Source organism: Dermacentor variabilis, chromosome 8 (genome assembly GCF_050947875.1).
Source record: "Dermacentor variabilis isolate Ectoservices chromosome 8, ASM5094787v1, whole genome shotgun sequence".
Taxonomy (NCBI): domain Eukaryota; kingdom Metazoa; phylum Arthropoda; class Arachnida; order Ixodida; family Ixodidae; genus Dermacentor; species Dermacentor variabilis.
In genome coordinates this window covers 97,166,346-97,185,957 of record NC_134575.1, presented here as the reverse complement: position 1 = coordinate 97,185,957, position 19,612 = coordinate 97,166,346, and the positions used below count along the sequence as shown (strand labels likewise).

The following is a 19,612-nucleotide window of genomic DNA, read 5'->3' as shown; positions in this document are numbered from 1 at the left end:
TGTGTTCCAGCGCGTGATCATGCCCTGCAATCCGCTTGTTCTGCCTCAGTATTAGCATAGCACTGAATTATGCCACTAGTACAGTTTCCCTGCACACAGCGCGGAAAATTTGTGCGCTTCACGAACGAGAGAACAGCTCGCGCGCGATGTTGTCACGGAAGTGCATAGCAGTGAAAAGAAAAGTGAGAAAAACGTATGCGTCACGCGATCCTCGAGGTCCGGTATGGGAGAATGCAGGGAAGGAATTTTGCTTGTGGAGGCTAGACAGGGCGAGTAGAGAGACTGTCTTGCTTTGCAGTAAAGCCTGCCTGCAGAAATCATGGGTTTGTGGCACTGAAATATTTCCATCTCGGCTATTAATGAGCCGATTTGAAAATTTTCTGCGGCAGAATGCTCCCTAGAGGACACGAAACAACTTCCAGCATATAACAAAAATTTGCTGGTGAGGGTCCCTTTATGTGCCAACCGCAAGCTGCAGTGCAAGCTGGGCAAGGAGAACAATTGCGCCCCCAACAACCTATTCCAGCAGCGCATCAGACATTGCAGTTACAGCGGCATCATCTCGCATTGTTCTCTATAAATAAAGAGTGCTAAGGTGATGCTAAAGGTTTGGAGAGGCTGCGAGCTAAAAAGGACAGACATGCGAGAGCAGACGTCTCAACAACAGCTGCCCTTTTCACTAGTTGGCACTGGTCCGCGTTATTGAACCGAAGCCATGCTTCATTTTATTGTGTCCGCAACTGAAAATTGCCGACAAAAAAAAAAAAAGAAAAAAGAAAAGGAAAAAAAAACATCGGGTTCTGGCTCCTTCACACTGCAGCGCTTTGATGACTTGCGGCCATCCACTACTGCACGACAACGTAAAGTGCTGAACTACTGGCGAATCTACTGGCATTCTACTGCTGGCGAAACTACTGGCATTCACGCGTCCCTTCGTCCCGACCGTCAGTAGCAGAAAGGCCGAACGCCACACTTGAAATTCATTAAGCATGACAAGCACCAGCGCGAAAACAAGGGTGCGGAGACGAAGTTTGACATCACTTGGGGTACTCTCATCGTGAGCGCACGATAGCAGCGCCATGGTACGGCCCTGCAGCTGCTCCAGCCGCCTAAGCCGTGGTCCATTTCAATCTGTCGTCAACTGTACATGCTGCTCTTCACATTGATGCCAAGTTGGGTCATTGTGCATGTGCCAGTATTGAATGAAACTCTTTGACACCGCTACCAACACTACCCCTACCACTACCCCAAATAACAATTGTGCGCCAATCATAGGATTGCTAATGACATTAAGGTCACCAATCATCTCAAAAGAATGGATGCACCACCAATTTGCTTCTTCTTAATCCCATTAGGGCCTACCTTTCTTTCTCCAAGTGCGATCCCCCGGCTTTGAGTTCTTATTTATAGCAGGTTTAACATCGTCAGACTGACCTATATTGCAAAAAAGTTTACACATTTTTTTCAGAGTGACTATAAAGTGGCAATTAATATTTTTCGTAGAAGAACATGCATTGTCTATTTTTCAATACAGATACAGATGTGTTGCATAACTACTTATAAGAATAATATAGTAGATACACCGAAATAAATATGTTCCAATTCGGCACTCACGTACGCCTTGTTCAGCTACTTCGCAGCCGCACTCGGTACGTGCTGTTCTTTACTAAACCACTTTGACGCCAAATTGGGTCCCAGGTGTGAGCACTTTTCATATTACTTATCATACAAATCATACAATCAATTTTCTTCCTCTTAAACCATCGAGAGTATTTTTCCCCCAAATGTGAACCCTGAGTGTTGAATATTTTTACTGTAGATTTAAAATCATGAGACTAACAAATTTTGCAGAAAAGTTATCTCAACTTTTTCAGAGTGACAATAAAATGACCAAACATACTTTCTGCACGTAAACATGCATTTTTTATTCATGAATACAGATGGGCTTGCATTACCACTTATCAGATTTTTTTTTTAAATATAGAGAGGCTAGAAAGCAACACAGAGGCTAGAAACAGTGACGTACTCCCAGGGCTCGGTTATGTTAGCAGCTTCCACCATGATGCCATCACTACCATGGTGGTTTTGCTCTAGTGCATAAAGCCTGCCTTTTTGAAACAGCAGTTAATGGTGAAAAAGGGACCCTAACACTTTTTCCATTGATAGGCATGGCCACTGGATACAACCTTCATGATGACAGAACTCCCAGTTTTCAGAATCATCAATATTGTTACGGACCAATAGTTACGATAAAGAAGAGGCCAGCACTGTGAAGATGACGACAATAAGAGACTACTAGTATGGGCTGTTGTCTTTTGGCAAAGTGCAGCGTATTCATTTTGTAAATAAACTTGTGTGTAGCTTCTTGTCTGTGACTTCCCATGTAACATATTTGGTGGAGGTAGACATGCCCTGTCCTCGTCATGGGGCTCGCAGTGGATGGTACATCGAGCCTTCCGTCATGGCTCCCGGAGATGACAGCTCGACTCAATCGTCTCCGACACCTGCTGCTACTCCAACGAGCCACATCGCACTCTCCACTCCACGTGATCCTGGCGTATTCATGAAGAAAGATAGGGAAGACGTTGATGACTGGATCAGCCTGTACCAACGCGTCAGCACCAATAACCAGTGCGACTCAACTGTCATGCTTGCCGACATAGTATTTGACCTCGGTGGGTTGCACAGCTCAAGTATGGCTTAGGACACACGCAGACGAGCTCACCAGTTGAGATACACTTAAACAAAAGCTGCAGAACTTGTTCGGCAACCCTTACGGTCACCAACTTGCTGCTGTTGTGCCTGACGATCGGTCAGAACAAAGGATGATTCACCTGCAGACATCCGGCAATCACATGTGCTGATCCCACCTCATTGTTCACTCAAGGAAGCTCAATCAGCATCACGAGTCTTACAGACAAGTAGTCATGTTCCAGATCTTTGGCTTTCGAGCATCCAGAAATGACAGCTCCCTTCAAGATAAAATTGTCACCCTCTCCTGACCATCACGCAGAGGTCACTGATTGATGAGAGGGTCATTGTCGAGAACTACCAGGAAAGGCATCAATGGCCGGTTCAGTTTGCCATGTGGAAGCCGCCTCGTATTGTGCAATGTTGGGAGCAGGAGGTGGTGAATGGTAATGCGTTTGTGATTGTCCTGTGAAATCCCTTGACGAGGGAAAGAGGGAAATAAACGGCATAAAAAGTGGACTGGGACGGATGCGAGAAGGAAGAAGCTCTGACATACACACTCTAGCATGTAGCGTGCTCTGAAAGTTAAGAGCCGGGTGTATAAAACTCAACCATGTACTTCTGAATATAAAACCTTTTCTTGTTCTCGTAAGTGTCGCTCGGAACCCTTCTTTCTCTCGGCACCTGGCACGGCACCATAACGGAACCGACCTTCCAATACAGGCAGGCAGCTTATGAGATCGATCGGCATTGACTACATAGGTGTGGTGAGTGCTACATGTTTGCTTCTCTTTTCGCCAGACTCATAGCGCAGGCAATCCATAATAGTGTTTGGTGTTGTTAGTTATTTTATTACATACACCAAGAATATAGTGTCTCGTGGGCTGGTTGCTAGTGGGGAAGAAACACAGGGTGCTTTGTCAGCATGGAGAAGTTGCAAATGCAAGAACTCCTTGAAAGTCGTGAGCAGATGAACATTTCGGTTGGCCCTGCGAAAGGCAAAAGGTAGCAATTAGAGCTTTCGCAAGATGAGGAGAGGAGTTGGGAGGAGGCTGGTGAGGCAAGGAAAATTATTTTGTAAAAAAGAGAGCATGAAGAACAAGAAATTCTGCGGTTTCCTAATAGTGATAAGGATGGGCTAGCTATGGCCTGATGTTTGCTCTTCATGTCACCAGAACTCTCACTAGTACAAGTAGGCAGATGCTAGGAGAGTATGTTTGTGTTTTCTGGTAGGCACTGTATTGGGAATTCACCTTCCTTAAATAGCAAATTTCAGTTTTATGGAAGGGTGCATTTTGAAGGCCAACAAATTTGCCATGGAGAAATTCATAGCACAGGACCTCCTTCTAATTTGCGAAGAGTTGGGCATTTTCGTCAACTACGCAACAACACAAGAAGCAGTTCTCGACATGACGAACGCAGAAGATGTGACGGTCCAGGAAGCTGAAGAGGCCTGGGAAACCATTGTTGGAAGAAAGCAAATGACAGAGGAGTGCCAGAGGTGCAAGCATGAAGCAGGAGAGAGGCGAGAGAGGTGCGAATGTGAAGAAGAGGCGTGTGAGGCGTCAGCATGAAGAGGCAGAAAGGCGCAAGCGTGAAGCAGAGAAGCGCGAGCATGAAGAGGCCGAAAGGCACAAGTGTGAAGCAGAGAGGTGCAAGCATGAAGAGGCAAAATGATGCAAACTTGAAGCAGAAACACACCAGAGGCATGTGCAGGAGGCAGCACAATGGCATGTTCTTGGAATGGAAGAGCTTGAGCAGAAAAGTCAGATACTTAGATGGCAAATAGTGCAATTCCAGCTCCACACTATCATGGCAGAGGAGGATATAGTTAATTTCCTCGCCGGTTTTGAAAGAGTGTCGTATATTCCGGTTGTGTTCCGTCTTGGGTGTTTGCGCTGAAAGCTTAAGTTCAGAATTATGCACCAACTAGGCCCAAATGAAGTTTTACTGAGAAAGAGGGTGTCAGCCGGGACTTGTGGACCAAGAGATTACCGGCACTAATCCTGTTCAGTATTGATGTTTCATGAACTGCTTCTCTGAGGACAAAGTGCGAGACTACGATACGGCCAAGAAGGATTTCTTTAGATCCTTCTGTCTAGCATTTCAAATCGACTTCGAAGGGCAAGAAGAAAGAGCAGCAGAACTCGCCAAGCATTACCACACGCTCCGAAGTTTCCGGAGGAAGCCGTGACAATCAAAAACAAGTGACAAAGCAGGATATGGTTCCCGGAAGCCAAAGGGTAACAAGTATTTCTGTAGGCATTTTAAACCGGAGACTTCAAACTCCTCCAGCACACATAAAGAGAAAGAGGGTGACACACCTAAACTAGCACAATAAACGAAGATGCCCCCGCTGATGGTGTACACACGCTGGAGGCGTGGAAGAGAGTTTTGTATTACAACTGCGGAGGAAAAGACCACATAGCCAGGAGCTGTGAGAAGCGGGTGGTATTTGTCATAGCTCAGGACTCCGACAAGAACCTGCAGCCATATATGGGACAGCTTTCACTGAACAGCCAGGTGTGTACGGAGGCCGCAGTATTGGCCAGCCTGCCAGAGCAAGTAACCTATTGATAATCGAATAGGTCGGAGCAAACGCTGACGGAACGACGAGAACCCTTCTTCAATATGGAATCTTTCAGGGCAAAAACATGGAAGGAAACTCAGAGACTGATAGGCATATTCCCTATTGCGCAACAGTCAGAGGACCATGGAATGACTCCTGAGATAGTTGAGCGCAGTGATGAGTCAAACTTGCTCGTAGCCGGAAGCGAGGGGAAGGCAGTAGTAGACAGCGGCGGTTTTTCCGCACAAGAAACGGTGGGCCCATTAGGCCAAGTGTGTACGGAGGCGGCAAGTTTGGCCAGCCTGCCAGGAAAAGTTGCCTATGGCTGTTTGCGTACGTCAGAGCAGATGGCGAAGCAAAGGTATAGACCCAAGATGAGAAAGGGAGACGGGGTAAGGAGTATCGAACCAAACATGTGAAGCGACAAGGCAACAGACACCAATGCCTGACGGTCAGGATCCAGCCGGAGACTGTGAAAAAGGCGAAGGACGATAAATCCCAAGCTTAGGCATTTGCGGAGATCGGCATGATGCACATCGCAAGAAGGAGAGCTTCATGAAGATTCAGGCGTAGTAACCGTCACCTAACCGCACTGCAGATGTCTTGTTGTAAGCAGAGGAACAAAGCGAAGCGTCCTGTAGGCTGCTTCTAGAGCCGGTCACTCACAGGGACAAAGAAAGGCAGCTGCCTAGCACCTAAGGGAACAGTGCGTGTGTGGGTCTGTAAATGTAATCTTCTCTCAGTACTTGGAGGCTGCTGTCCTAAAGTTGTAGCTACGAGGTGCGTCAGGCAAATTAGAGGCTTTTGCCTTCTTCCAAGACAGCGCTTTGCAAAAGCCGCGAAATGCACGACCCTCTCGAGCTCGTCTGAAATATGAAATCAGACAGACAGGTTGCAAATTGTTTTGTTCTTTTGATTCGTGCTGTGTTTAGCTTGGTTGCACGATCAATGCTTAAGAAGTGTAAGGAATAACACAAAATATTTTTAGGTTGTTAGCATTTTCGGCTCACGTTAGATCCCCAATTACAAACGGAAAGTTTATGTCACAACACATGTAGAATAGTAAAGCAAACAGGGTTAGTGTTGCATAAGGTTTGGAACATCCGCCGACAAGGCTCGAGAGTGGTGACGCTGGCTAACACTACCAAGGTTAGTTCTCGTAGTAACACATAAATACGCAAGTGGATGGGGAAACCATGCTGCAGTAGCTCAATTGGTTAGAGAATCGCACGCATAAAGCAAGGACGTGGGATCATTACGCACCTGCGGCAAGTTGTTTTTTCATCCACTTTCATTGCCATTAATTTATCATTTCTTTATTTCAATTAATAAGTACATGTAATTTACCGTATGTTTTCCTTGGTGTCTCTGTTTGTTGGCTTCTCATGATATGATTAGTAAGAACCAGGCCTCTCAGTTAACCCCCTTTCTTCTCATTCATACAGTTTGGAAGGTCACATCCAAGCTGCGCAAGTGGATAAGCTATGGTTTTACGGGAGTTCATAACAAGTCATAACATGCAGGAGTGTTTTTTGGAGGCACATTTTGCAGATTGCATTCATGAACTTTTATTTCTTTGATTATATTAAATTTTGAACGTTTTAGGAGCTTTTGTCAAAAAGAGGACATTGTTTGTTTGTGCTCATGGTATGGCAGACTTTATTTAGTTTGATTACTTCCATGAAAAATCAGATAGTTAAACACTTGCGAAAGGAAAGCATCATGAATATAAAAGGCCTCAGTGTAATTTTGATTGTAACTTGCTTTCGATAATTTGCATGATTTGTTGGAAGTTTTTTTATTATTGGTCAGAACTGGCGATTTATTCTAATCACGCTGCATCGTATTATGCAAAGGTATGTCACATTACTACTAACATTAGCATGTTACTACTAACATGCATTTGCTGCAAAATGTTGGAACACATTATCACATCCCATATATATTCTCATCTTGAATGTAATAACTTTTTTTACCCGAAATAGCATGGTTTCCGAAAAGGATTTTCTTGCGAAACCCAACTACTAGAATTCACGTCAGACTTACACTTTGGTATGAAGAGTAATAAACAAATTGACTGCATCTTTTTGGATTTCTCGAAAGCATTCGATCGTGTAGCCCAAAGTTGCCTGATATCAAAGCTCTCAGCAATTAAACTCGACTCACTAGCCCTATCATGGATTCGAAATTTTCTTACTAATCGCGAACAGTTCACTGTTGTTGCTAACTTTTCCTCTGCCCTCTCTGATGTCACCTCTGGTGTACCTCAAGGCAGTGTACTTGGGCCTCTTTTCTTTTTAATTTACATTAACGACTTACCTAACAATATATCATCTTCTGTACGATTATTTGCTGACGACTGCATTGTATACCGTTCGATTAACTGTCCCTCTGACCACACGGCACTCCAAAATGATCTTGCACATATCAGTGATTGGTGTGCTACGTGGCTCATGTCCCTAAACGTGTCGAAGTGCAAAGTAGTTTGCTTTTTTCTTAAAACTGTTAACTCTCACTTTTCTTATCATCTGGATTCCAACATAGTTGACCACACCACAGAATATAAGTACTTAGGAGTGCTCCTTACACACAATCTTTCATGGACTAAACACATCACCTCCATTTCAGCTAACGCCTCCAGATCATTAGGATTTCTGCGCCGCAACTTAAGAAGTGCACCTTCACCACTACGAAAACTAGCTTGTGTAACTATTGTACGGCCACAAATTGAGTATGCCTCTTGTATATGGTCTCCTCATCAAAACGACCTCATCGAACTCCTGGAGAGCATCCAGAATAGAGCGAGCCGTTTCATTTCTAAAAATTACAGTAACCAGTCAAGTGTAACCTAAACAAAAATCCATCTTTTGTTGCAACCACCAACTACTCGCCGTGATATTTCCCTTCTATTATTATTTCATAGATTTGTTCACACAGTTGGCCTAACCTATCAAACCTGAAGAAAGCATCCTTGACGTCACAACGACTGAACAATCAGTTCAGCTACACCCGAATTTATGGCAACACACACGCTTTTAATTTTTCAGCTTTGCCCCGTGCGGTCCGTTTATGGAACGTACTACCAGATACCACTGCATGCCAATCTAAGCACACTGCATTTCGCAATCTGCTAACCGATCAATATGCCGTTTCAACCATCTAAACACGTCATGTCATTTGTAATTTTCTTGCATTTTTTCTACAATGTTAAAGAATTTCAGTGCTCCCAATTTTTTCACAATACTTACTACTGTATAACATGCTAAAACGTTTACAATGTTATTGTGTTATTATGTTGTTGTTTACCATTTACTGTTATTGCTCTACATATTGTATTTGCTAACGTATTAATTTTCCATGTTCTGTGCGTACTCCTTTTATTATGCTGATGTTTATTTCTTTCCCGATTCCATAATAATATGTTACCGTATTTCCCCCCTTACACTATGCCTTCTCGAAGGCCTGTAAGGTACATGTAAATAAATAAATAAATAAATAAATAAATAGATATGGCCTCCCGTTTGGGTAGAGCGTAGCTTTACAGTAGCACAATTTAAAAGTGAACTAGAAGAAAGGCGGAATAAATCAGGCCTTCTGAGCCAATTTAGGAAAGTGATAGGGCTTGTAGACGGTTTTCCATTTTATTTATTTCGCAACTTGGCATTATGTCATGATCATGTAGCTATCTTGTGCTAAGTGTTACAGATATCAATTAATCAAAGCCAGTTCTCCCTTCGCCTTCCTGATCTGTGGAAGCTCTAATTCATGATTGCTTAGGTTCATTACATAAGCTCTCTGTCTATTTGCATGGAGACATAGTTGAAAGAGTCCTGGCACTTGTCCAGATTAATGTGAACCTTGTGTTTCAGGGTTTCCCTTTTTTTGTATTTGTTTGTTTGTTTCAACTTGTACAGTTTGGCGATGAGTGGCCTGCATGTGGCACTTGCGGCATTGTGCAGGGCTCACAAAGGTCGCTCCTTCGAGCTTGTCATCTTGAATATCTATACAGTCAAGTCAGAGCCCACCTATTAAGATGCCTTTGGCCAGAAGATCTTAATTCTCGGAACCTGCATCCCAATGGCTCGGAGTAATGCAAGCATCAAGCCAGCCGAGCTGCATCGAACAACTCAACGTCCTGATGTGCCGTCTGGTGGCAGGGGTGTTGTGCTTGACAATCCTTCAGAAAAAAGATGCTTCACCGGCAGACATGTGGCTATCATGGGCGCTGATCACGTCTCATCGTTCACTCAAGGAAGCTCAATCAGCGTTGCCTGAGCAGGCAGTCACGCTCCAGATCTTCAGCTTTTCGAGCACCCAGAAATGACAGCTCATTTCAAGATAACAATGTCACCCTATCCTGAGCGTCACAAAGAGACCACTGATTGATGACAGGGTCATTGTCAAGAACTCACAGGGAAAGGCATGATCCTTCTGCACCTACCTAAGTTCATACCGATGCCAGCAGCCACGGAATCAGTGCAGTACTGGCACAATGCCAGCACAGCAACGACCATATTACCACTTGTACCAGCAGACACCTCCCAACTTTCAAGCATAACCATTCCATCATTGAGCTCGAGTATCTGGCATTAGTTTGGGCAGTTGCAAAGCTACGCCTATAATTATATGGCCGACCCTTTTCAGTCATCACACACCAGCCCGAACATTGCTGGTTGTGCTCACAGAAAGACCCTACAGGTCGACTTCCTCACTGGGCGTGACGCTGACAAGGATATTCGTATTCTGTCATTTACAAATCTGGCTGTCTCCACAAGAACACTGATTGCCTGTCTCGTTACCCGGTCAACGAGCCTGACGACACTGTTTGTAGCACCGCCAATGGCATTTTCTCTGTGTCTGCCTTCCCTAACAACGCCGATGAGCAGTACTGAGACCTATCACTTCGAGCACTCATTGAGCATCTGCACTTTTCACCTAACAATGCCTCTCTTCGCCGATATGTCCTCCAGGTTGGCATTCTCTAACGAAGGAAATTCTCCCATGGCAAGTCTGATTATCTTCTTGTCATGCCCAAACTTCTGCAATGCACTCTGCTCTTTGAGTTCTATGATGCATCTACTGCAGGACACCTTGGGGTATCTCTCAGGTATAACCCCATCCGCCACCACTTTTATTGGTCCGGTCTCACTCGCTCCATCCGATAAGACGTTGCTGCCTGCGATTTCTGCCAGCACCAGAAAGAGCCTCAGGCGCTACGTGCTGATCACCGTCCCTGCAGAACAATTCTTCCATGTTGGATTAGAGCTCCTCAGCCCTTTTACTGCGTCATCCACTAGAAACAAATGGGTAGCCGTTGAAACTGATTACGCCACCTGCTAAGGGTGGCGCCAATCACACGGGCTCTCCTGACCAGTTCGGCCACTGACGTTTTACAGATTTTTACACATACAGATTACATTTTTACACATACACAAACAGATTTTTACTGATAGTGGTCATAACTTTATGTCGAAAGTTATCACCGACATTGTGCGTTCCTGCACCAAACAACACAAGCTGACAACCTCACACCATCCTCAAGCCAACAGACTGACAGAGTGGTTGAACCGTACCCTCACAGATATGCTGTCCATGTACGTTTTGAAGGACTGCTACGCTTGGGACATTGCCCTTTCTTACATTACATTTGCCTATAATTTTTCTCGGCGCGACGCTGCCACAATTTTTCTATTTATTGTACGGTCGCAAACCAACCTTGCCCCTGGATACTGCATGTCTTTCTGCAACCTCCTCAACAGGCGAGTACATGCAGTGCCATCACCCTGGCCAAACAAGCTTGCCAACTTGGCCGTGCTTGACTGACAGCATCACAAACCACCAGCATCTGTACAATGGCTGCCACTGTGACGCACAGTTTTTCCATGGTGTGCACATGTTCCTGTGGTCACCCTCTTGTCAAGGTGGACTTTCAGAGAAGCTCCTTTCCTGATTTAGACAAGGTCCTGCCACATGCTCCACCAGGTGATGCCAGTGATGTTGTTCATGTCAGTAGGCTCAAGGCCTACTACAGTGCTTCCGAGCCAAGCCTTTAGTTGCACCAGGTTGGCACTTTTACCGATGAGGGTAGTGCTATGGTAGTACTATGATAGTACTGTGGTGGTAGTAGGGTAGTAGTTACGATGCAGAAGAGGCCAGCGGTTTGGAGACAATGATTAAAGGCTAGCTCGGGCTGTTGCCTTTTGGTGATGTGCAGCATATTCATTTTGTAAATATACGTGCATATAACTTCTCGTCTGCATTTTCCCGTGTAACAATATCATTGATTGCGAGATCATACTTCTTCCAGTCTTCCAAATTTGCAGCTTCGTCTCAAGCAACACGGTGTTGTGCTCTGTCAGCACTATCATTTACAAACTGGGCTGTCTGCTGCTTTGGGCTGCTTCTACGGCAAGTTTTCCACATTGTTTCCGCACTCACCCAGAGAGAGAAATGGCAGAAAGGGGGGTGCCAAGGCACAGCTTCACTTTCACTTTTAGCCCTCTTTCTTTCACTCTCTTTCTCTCTCCGGATCCATATGAAGTGCCATTATGAGTGGTGCAGATGCAATGCAGCTGGCGCCTCTTGCGCCAAGCTGCGATGCTCTCCGTGGCTTTGCGAGATGCACTGCGCGGAAATGGTGGCACATTCGAAGTCTAATAAGGCAACCTTTCCACCCTGTCTCAACACTGTTTGTTTAAAGGGAACTTAGCAATGCAAATGTCAAGCACAGTCTGAAAACACCATCCAGAAGACATAACTGATGGTTGCGTCTAACGTGCTATGATAACATGTCGTTATATATGGATTCTTAAAGCTAAGCTTTCTTTGCATGTTCCTTCGAATTTTTTACTGCTGCTACTGCCTTACAAGCCACTTCGAGCAGTGGCTGAAAGTGTGCATGTACATGGCAGGAGCGACGTAGAGAGGAAAGGTGATGCAAGAGGTTCGTCTCAACTTTTACATTGTGCCGCATTTGCACAACACGCTCTGGGTCATCACCAGATAAGCCTCCTGACAGCTTTAGTTATCCGTGAGCCCCCCCCCCCAAAATCATTGCAGAAACTGCAGCGGTTTTTACTCTTCTATTAACGCGCTAGTCCCGAGGGGAGATAGAATGCAGAGGATGGGTAGAACCTATGAAGTTGGGAAACAAGTGAATAACAGCCTTGTCCCTCTTCACTCCCAGTTTCCATACAGAGGGGGGAGAGGAAGGAAGGAGAGGGAAAAAGTGACAAAAGAAAAGCAAAAACGACAGCCCTTGCTCGCAAACTAAAGGTACAATATTTTAAATTTCTGCTATTTCGGAAATATAAACACCACGCAAATTTGCCAAGTGGACAAATGGTGCGGGGTGCGTACACGCCAAGCTTCATTACGTCACCATAGGGTCTAGGCGACAAAACAGAAGCAGCAGCATGTGAAATCAACCCTTCTGTGCTCATGGCGGTAGCTTTGTGGCTACGGTCAAGGTCGCAGGTTCAATCCCGACTGCAGCAGCTGCATTTCGACCAGAGTGAAATGCAAAAACGCTTCTGCATTTAGATATAAGTGCACGTTAAAGTGACCCTGAAACAATTTTCACGATTTTGTAGAAATGTGCTGAGTTGTTAGAGTTGGCACTTGTGATAATTGGGTGACAAAAAGTGTGTAATTTACTATAACCTTTTAAATATGTTCAACACACGACACTTTGCCATGCGCTTATGTGTTGTGGCTCATTCTGAGCGTGATTGTACTTCACTACCAATCGCAGCACGCCACTCCTCTTGAGTTTTCAGCCTCCCCTGATCAAGTGACTTGAGGTGACCACATGGTGCCACTAGGGCGAGCTGTCCGATTCACTGCTCAGGGCGCATTTTCGATACTTTTCCCAACTTTACGGTGAACAAACGTGGTTTGTAATAGTTGAAATCTAAGTTAATTTGTTTCTGTGAAAAAGAAAGTACCAGAAAGAGAATGCACAAGGACAATTTATCGCTACACTTAAGCACTTCCGGCATACAATAAATGTCTGCTTGTGTTACAACAAGCTCCATTATGATGTGAGCTGCGCGGTCGGTGTTGCTCTGAATCTGTATTTTTGCGAGCAATACAGTTCACCCTCGCATTGTGGGCTGCAAACGTAGCGATTGGCAACATGTCAAGCTGCAATATCATGCTCCTCGGCAAGGCAAACATGTGAGCGAAGTGGCTGCACCAGCACCATCGGCACCAGCATCTGTGCATTTGCGGCCATCACGTCACCCTGAAGGATTGCCCTATACCACAACAGTGTCTCGTATGTGCGACATTTCAAGTAAACCCAAGCACAAGCGGACTGGGCCTGGGCGTTTTATTGGACGAGTGGAAGCACAAATGTGAATGCCCTGCATGGTGCAGCCACTTGGTAGCAGAGTGCTCAACCACAGAACTAATATAGCAGTAACCAAGCGCATTGTATTTTCCTGCCGGTGTAAATTTTTGATAGGAACTTAGCCATGAACATGTTTTTCTAAATGTTTAAAAATTTTTAGGCTTGGTTACAGCAATATTAGCTCTTCGTTTCGCTGGTTAAGCTCTGCACCACCAGGTGCTTGGACCATGTAGACCGATCAGGTTGCTCACATACGTCTAGGCTAAAACTCCTTCATTACAGCAATAGTAGTATGGGGAGGGGCTTTAGGCCTCCACCCACCCATCAAAGCATCCAGCTCACCCGTGGTTACCAGAGTATCGGACACACTTGGTGCTGCTACAGAATGCTCACAACGTACACTGCTTCGATAGCTCGCGTTTGGAACCGACTGCCAGGCGGCTGGTAGAGAGGTTGTAGAGGCTTCGCACACTGGCTCCAAGACAACCAGAAGTAGATAACACGACGTCCCATCATGAGGCAAAGCCAGTGAAGGTGGAGCTAAAGTTCGATCACTCGGCAAATGAGTTTAGGAGAAAATGTATGGCTATGGAGGAGGGTAACTCGTAATTGTCTGTAGCTCTCTTAATATGAGATGCTTCACACAAATTGTGGTACGAACGTTTACTGTACCCTATGTGTCTACAAAACCTGTTTGAACCATTCAAAAAAAATTAAACTGTGTTTTTACAAGCCAACACTGCCATTTGATTACAAGGCACACTGTAGTGGGAGAACACCTGGGGTTCTTCAACATGCACCTAAAACATGGGAATTCTCAAATTTTGATCCTATCAAAATGTAGCCAGGATTCAATCCCATGACCTCCATGTGCAGCAGCCCAACACCATAGCCACTAAGCAACCACAGCGGGTCCTGAACCGTTTCAGCGACCCTTTAAAGAACACAAAGGTGTCAAAATCCGTAGTCTGCCACTATGGCATGCTTCATAATCTGATTGTAGTGTTGACACATACAGCCCCATAATTATATTTATGTTGTAACACATCTGGCCATGAGAGGGAATGACAACACTCAACCCTCTTGTAAGTCATGAACAGTGACGTACAACTCAAGAAATGGGTTCCTGTAGTAATGGAGGTGTGACCAAACTTTATCAAAGGTGTGCAATGTTAGCAAGCAAGAGTGCAAGCCCTAAACCCTTGTTAGTAAGATTGCTGGCAAATTAGAGCATGAACTTGTGTGAAGAAAATGTGCAGGGACCATAGATGATAACTGTCAATGTAAGCGAATAGCCTAAAGGAATGAAAGGGTGAACAAACAAAAGAACAAGCAAATGAGAGAACAAGGAAAAGCGAACGAATGTTTTCCTAGCAGAGTCCGACCACCAACAATTACAGACATCCAACTAAGAACGAAAATGGTCGAAAGAGCCAAAGAAATTCCCTTCAAAAGATTTCATCACAGCCACACGTCCATGTCATAATGAAATGCACAGTACATCGCACTGCTACACAAAGCCCAGAGCAAGTGGCAAAGTTTAAATAATATACCACCGTAAGAGCAATATACGAACAGTTGCCGATCACAACTCAGACAAACACCGAGACATCTAAGCATACCTGCAGGCTTGCAGAGCTATTTCTGATGCTGAAACAACTTAAGCGATTGTTTCAGGCGACTGGCGTTTCCTTGTACAAGACCTGATCTATACTAACACCTTCGCCATTACTCACAGACATCGCTCGTGGTGTAGCAACTGCATTGTACAGATAGACGCAGCCTTATGACAATGAGTCAGACATTGAAGACGCAACTGGCAAGTGATAGTGCACCTGACACAAACGACTTCGAAAAGCAACAGTAGTCCCACAAGGAAATTACTCAAAGCTGCAGACGTTCAGTCGCAGTTTGCGACACAATTATTTCTGTACGATTTATTGTCGTGGGGCAGCTGGGCACAAATTTTCTGGGTTCTTCTACTGTTTCTTTTGTGATTGCATCAGGCACCAAGGGCCCTACAGTAATATAAAAGTTCTGGCCTAGACAATTTTATATTCGCATTTAATTCTTTGTGGAAACTTCCAACAGATAACTGGTCGGCCTTACTGGCCTAGATCTGAAGATGCCTTGCCACCTGTATAGCACAACAGTGATAGGGTGTCACGCATCACTCAAACGACATTTAATTCAATCTCCCTTTACTGCAGCAGCTCAAGTATTAGAAGCATCTGAATGCCTTGAGCAAATGGATGTACGTACATACCTGATTCTGGACTGAGCCAACCAGCAGCAATCAGCACTTGCAGGTAATTGTTGTCAACGGTGCAGAGATGGGCTATATATTTTGACGGGCACAACTAAGATGAGCAGAAGCTGTAACGACAGCAGTAGCACAGTAAAACAAATTAGATAAATGACGGTACAACCACCCAGGGATATGTGCCTTGAGCACTTCACCGCGTAACTGTCGCAATGCGAAAAAAAAAATAAGTGCTCCTCTCGCAACAAGGAAAATTGTTCTTTTAGCTGTAAACTCTCGAATGCGTAGCGTTCGTCCGGGTAGCTCGTAATAGATGTCCTAAAAACAGCAGACAAAATTAAGGCAGACAGACTACCTGTGTAATATACCGTATTTGTGTTATGACAATGTCGACCACTGATGCAAAGTTGCGCGCATGACATATCGTTACAATGCGGGAGACGTCTATTTAGAAGGCTCGACACTAAAGCACTGGATGGAGCGAGGCCGCTACAGCAAAAACAAAGTCCTCTTCACCCGCTCCTTTCCTTCTTTGTGTGTACAAGCGTGCCGCAACAACATGAACAAAGAAAGCAACGGACGTATGAATAATGAGCTGATTCGTGCACTCATCCATGTTTACCTTTGGAGGTGGCCATAAGCGAGAGCAGCAGGGAAGTTTATGCCCGCTCACCACATGCGTAAACACAGCATGACATCGTGTACTAGTACGGATAGTGGGTTGCACGACCTACTGATCTCCAGAGGTGCACAGATCTCCCTGCTCCAGCACGCCTGCTCCAGCACGCCCTTTTGCCGCTAGGGACAGAACGTACGAGCAGAGTGGCGCTAGCTATAACCTGTTCGCTGTCGTCTGCTTCTGTGATCTGTTCAGCGCTCGTGTTGCAATTTCGACAGGCACAATGCGCTTGTATTGGCGGTAAATGAATAAATTCAGAAATATACAAAATAAAACAGATATTTGCGAATGCTTTGCGTTTGAATAGTGAAACTAGAAGAGGAGGAGCGGTGCAAGAAATGTAAACAACGAGCGTAAGTGGCAACTGCAATCCTATAGATCGACAGCATAAATTTCCCTTTCTTAGCCGCCGTAAGAGACTGGAAAAATTGTTTTAAAAGAGTCATAGGATAATCTAGCTTTTTTGCGTTGATTACTAATAGCCTAATGTCGTAGATGACATTAGGATTTACTGATGTGTGCCGTAGCGAAAGGCAGATGATCTGGTAAAAGTATAGTAAATGTATATTCACGAGTAAGTCCTCCGCCCCTTATGTGCAATAGGTTGATCGATTCTGTTTCAAGGAAAGGTGAGCATATCTTTGTCGTTGGATGTCTAGTTCAGTAGAAAGCTTGCAAAAGCGATTTAAGTGCTTTAATATACGTGCTGCTCTACAGGCCTTAAAAAAAAATCGTGTCACGGAACTCTTTTCAAACTGTAAAGCTAGCTTTTCTGCGTAGTACGGCGGTGGCATAATGGTGGTGCTTAAGATACGTACGCAGTGAAGCTGTGTGCGTAATTCACCTTTTGAACTCACGACGCATTCACGGACAACTTTTAAGAGTTAAAATGAATGGTAATCGTTCTGTCGTCGAACATACGGTTGTTTCAAGTTTCTAAAGAGTGCAGAAACAAGTTTTACAACTTATACAATGAAACTGTTGTGTAAATTACGAACTCTATAAGCAATGTGATTTATAATAATCTGCTTGAAAAAGGCAATAGGAGCGGCCATTTTACGCTATTTTAGAGAGGAGCGGACTACACGCCTCGACATTTTTTAGGTTCGGGCAGTCAGCTTTTGCTGCCAAGTGACCGATCAAAGCCTTGTAACATCAGTGCCACTGTGTTAGCAAAAATCATCAACTAGACAAGCAAATGTAAAAGTTAGCACAGCGAAACGCAAACGCCCTCCGCTCCCAGAGACGGAAGAAGAGTGTTATGTACCGCAAGACACCCTAGACGAAATTCTGCGCCTCACGCGAGAAAACCTACAAAGTATTCATACCCTAGCGAATCGTGTAGAGGTTGTCGAAAACAAAGTCGCCATAAAAATTAAAGACAAAGCTAGTCAGCCACAACAAATGGACACGACTACGCACCCTTCGGCGGCAATAAATTCCTCCCAAAACCATCATGGCTAACACGACACGGGATACCTTAGAAATTTGGCAGCGGAATTGCGCTAGCTACGCGAAACGCAAATCCTCGCTGCAACAGTACCTCAAAATTCAACGCCAAAGGCCGCACGTAATACTATTACAGGAAACCCTATGCGAAACCCTTACGCTCTCACCTGTACTGCACCGTCTCAAAAAGAGGAGGGGACACTAGGAGATGGCATCACCACGCTCGTTAGTAGAAAATTTGCGGGCATCTTTCACGAGGTCCTACCGAAAAACAGTCGCATCGAGGCGATCCTAATCGAGCTCGTACCTAACCGATTCTTAAAACAAAGTTTTTTTGTACTAAACGTCTACAGTTCCCCCACGCACTACAACCAATCCTTCCATGCGATCCTTACTAAAGCCACGTCATTGGCACGAAACTCATCGGTCATTATCGCAGGGGACTTCAACGGCCCCCACCCGTCGTGGGGTTACCCCACAATCAAGCCTAGCGGCAACAACCTCTCGCGCGCAATAGACGACCTGTCCCTCACCCTGGTGACGGGCCACAGGTTCCCCACCAGATTGGGTACGTCGACGCAGCGCGATACTACGCCGGACCTCACGTTACTCCGAAATGTTGCAAACTACACATGGACGAAGACGCAAGAGAACCTGGGCAGCGATCACTTCGTCATACGCACAGAAATACCAAACACGCGTACGACGGCCCCACCCCGATCTTTCACCCTCACAGACTGGGATTGGGATACCTTCCGTAAGTTACGGAAGGAAGACACGAATACGTATGACTCCTTCGCGGAACTCCACTCTGCGATAAAGGGCGACGTAACCAGAGCCACGAAAACCACACAGACGGAACTGGAAGTCCCAAGGGTTGACCCTCACCTCGCACACTTACTCGAGGCCAAGGCTTCGATACTTGCGCGATGGAGAAAGCAACGTCTCAACAGACGCCTGCGCAAATGCATCGCGATCCTCAACCGAGACATAGACCAATACTGTACGGAGCTCACAAGACTCCAATGGCACGAACTCTGTTCGGCAGTCGACGGCCGCATGCGGACAGGAGTTAAGTGGAACCTCCTGAAACGCATGTTAGACGACAGCCAAACGAAGGATAATCAAAGCCACGCGCTAGACCGACTTCTACACATTGACGCTCTTATTACAGAATCTGAATTTCGCGCAGCCCTATTGAAATTGCGCAATACCACACCCGGGGAAGATGAAATTACGAATGCTGCCATCCGAAATCTTGATGATGCCTCCATATCTCACCTCGTTACCTACCTTAACGAGTGCTGGGAGGCAGGTACCCTCCCTGCCTCCTGGAAGCATGGAAAATTATATTTATCCCAAAACCCCACAAGCCCATCACCCTCGAGAACATCCGCCCCATTTCTCTTACATCTTGTCTCGGCAAGACCTTTGAGCACATAATCCTTGCCCGACTGACAACGTACATGGAAGAAAATCACCTTTTCCCCCACAGTATGGTCGGCTTTCGTGCGCATCTATCTGCGCAGGATGCCCTACTTCAAATTACGCACGATGTGCTTGATGATACCATCCCCCATCTTACTAAAGCCATCCTGGCGGTTGACC

At 45.3% G+C, this 19,612-nt stretch overlaps 1 protein-coding gene across 7 annotated transcripts in view; it reads right to left on the bottom strand.

The window, feature by feature from the left end:
* The window catches only part of LOC142590438 (uncharacterized), a 49,624-nt gene extending 33,031 nt beyond the window's left edge, over positions 1 to 16,593 (bottom strand). For 4 of the 7 annotated variants that reach the window (XR_012830133.1, XR_012830131.1, XM_075702546.1 and 1 more), the window contains exons 1-2: positions 16,499 to 16,593; positions 15,880 to 15,989 (exon numbers count right to left, since the gene is read on the bottom strand). The gene's annotated coding sequence lies outside the window, so the exon portion shown is untranslated. Of the gene's footprint in view, positions 1 to 1,362; positions 1,435 to 1,747; positions 3,681 to 15,879; positions 15,990 to 16,498 lie in introns of those variants that run through there. The other 3 variants (XR_012830130.1, XR_012830132.1, XR_012830129.1) reach the window with 3 other exon arrangements.
* Between the last annotated feature and the right edge of the window lie 3,019 nt (positions 16,594 to 19,612).